This window comes from Capricornis sumatraensis, chromosome 8, assembly GCF_032405125.1.
Source record: "Capricornis sumatraensis isolate serow.1 chromosome 8, serow.2, whole genome shotgun sequence".
Taxonomy (NCBI): Eukaryota; Metazoa; Chordata; class Mammalia; order Artiodactyla; family Bovidae; genus Capricornis; species Capricornis sumatraensis.
This window is the reverse complement of record NC_091076.1, coordinates 32,076,586-32,078,800: the sequence shown is the minus strand read 5'-3', so window position 1 is coordinate 32,078,800 and position 2,215 is coordinate 32,076,586. Positions and strand designations below refer to the sequence as shown.

The following is a 2,215-nucleotide window of genomic DNA, read 5'->3' as shown; positions in this document are numbered from 1 at the left end:
CAAAAACAATTTTTCATATATGATAAATTCTAAACTCTGCATCCAGCTATTGCTTTGCAGTTCTGAGGTTAAGTCACCTAGTATCCTTCACAGAAGAGGCAGTCCTTAAAAATATTGCCATTTGCCTGGGATTCTGTAATGAGACATCTCTTTTCCTTCCCCGACTATTTACATAATTCATTTTTAGAGCTGTTAAACATTTCTAAAAATATATTTTGAAATACTAAATTTGACTTATTGAAAGGTACCAAATTCAGTCTTTTAAGCTCTATACCTTTACACCAATTACTTCTTTCAACATGAGAGTCAATAGACCGAAGTTATTAGGGAAAAATTTTAAAAATATGAATAATCAACGTTTAGTCTAGGAATTTAAATATAACTACTGCTTATCTGCATTTCCTTATCAAACAAACAAGGAAGTATAAACCAAAAAAATTTGCCTATGATCAGGTCCACATGTGTAATAAGGCCAAAGTATTGGTCAAAGGGGTGATCATGGCAGTCATTTTAACCACTGACTTGGATCATAGAACAAGTGGCTGATTGTGCACAGGACTTGAGTGGATGTGGAGGTTAACACAATGTAAATTCCAGTTGACAATGCACACACTTGTGGAACAAAAGGTAAATAAATATAACATGGGCTATAAGGCCACCAAGGTACTAATTTTTCCTTTTTTCACCCTATCTCTTCTAATTCAACTTTGGTGTCTTGATTCTAGGGCTGCTGCTGTATTTCTAAGAGGAACTCTTCCCAAACCAAACGCATGACACATTTGTGCTACTGAGTCATAAAGAGATGGACCTTCAGGAAAGATGGCCTACAGATTCAAAAGTTAGGTGTATATATTTAAATGCCTGGCCTAAAAAATCTAAACAAACCGAATAAAGCAACACACTTATTCTTTTGTTGTTAAAAATGACCAGACTATAAAGGTTTCAGTAGATGGGGCCACACAGTATGTAACTGGGACTGAAGAAAAAACTGAAAATGTATAGTTTCTAAAAAAAGAACTAGAATATATAAGGTTGGTGTTATTGTTGGAGAAATACTGAATAGGTTTAAGTGAATATAAGAAAGGAATGAGAGGTTTAAGAACCATTTGCCCCACACAGAATCTTTAAAATAGACAACTATTTAAAACTTATCTATTCTTACGATATTTAAAGAAATTAACACAAAGTAGAAAATGTAGTGTTAGTTACCTTCTTCCTCATCTTCTTTAACTACTGGGGTACCATCTAGCTTTTTCAGTTTGGGCATTCTCTTGGTTGCCTCTTCAATCCAGTTCCCCTCAGCAGAATGTTTCGATTCCAAGAGATTGCCTACAAACACCAGGTCTAGGCATGGCAGTTCTGCCAGCTTCACAAATTCAGCCTAGTCTTTAACCAGGTTATTAGACATGTAAAGAATCTTCAGTTCCTTCATTACATGGGTCCCTTTCAACTGCTCAATAAAATTGTAGGGAATCCACAGTTCTTCTAATGTGTCCCCTACTACTTCCAGTTCATTTAAGTTGTTTGTGTTGTTTCTTCCTAAAGACAATATTCTTAAGGTTTTTAAGTCATTAGGTTTGCAGTTTTTTCAACACAGTTTGTAGTCAGTGAAAGCTTCTCACAGTTGGAATGTGTGGACAATGATATGTCCATCTTCTCTACAGGGGGAATCTGGGCATACAGCTTTATCTCTCTGGCTTCAGATGGCTTCTGGCTGGTTTTCTCTTCCCCTCTGGCTAGTGCTTCTTTGACTGTTGTTGCTTTTGCCATTCTGGCATTTGCTACTGTCACTCCTGTTTGTGTTTTGTTCTGTTTGTTCATTTGTTTCATTTTTTACATTCCACATATAAGTGAAATCATACATTATCTGCCTTTCTCTGACTTATTTGACTTAACATAATATCCTCTAGGTCTATCCATGCTATTGCAGATGACAAGATTTCTTTTTTTTTTCTTTTAAAGACTGAGTAATTTTCCACTGTTGTTGGAAGAGGGTGTTTGCTGTGACCGACAAAACTCTGTTAGCTTTTGTCCTGCTTCATTTTGTACTCCGAGGCCAAATTTGCCTGTTACTCCGGGATTCTCTTGACTTCCTACTTTTGCATTCCAGTTCCCTATGATGAAAAGGACGTCTCTTTTTGGTGTTAGTTCTAGAAAATCTTGTAGGTCTTCATAGAACCATTCAGCTCCAGCTTCTTTGGTATCAGTGGTTGGG

At 36.4% G+C, this 2,215-nt stretch overlaps 1 pseudogene; it reads right to left on the bottom strand.

The window, feature by feature from the left end:
* Positions 1-1,201: 1,201 nt before the first annotated feature.
* Positions 1,202-1,770, bottom strand: LOC138084647 (dynein axonemal light chain 1 pseudogene; annotated as a pseudogene).
* Between the last annotated feature and the right edge of the window lie 445 nt (positions 1,771-2,215).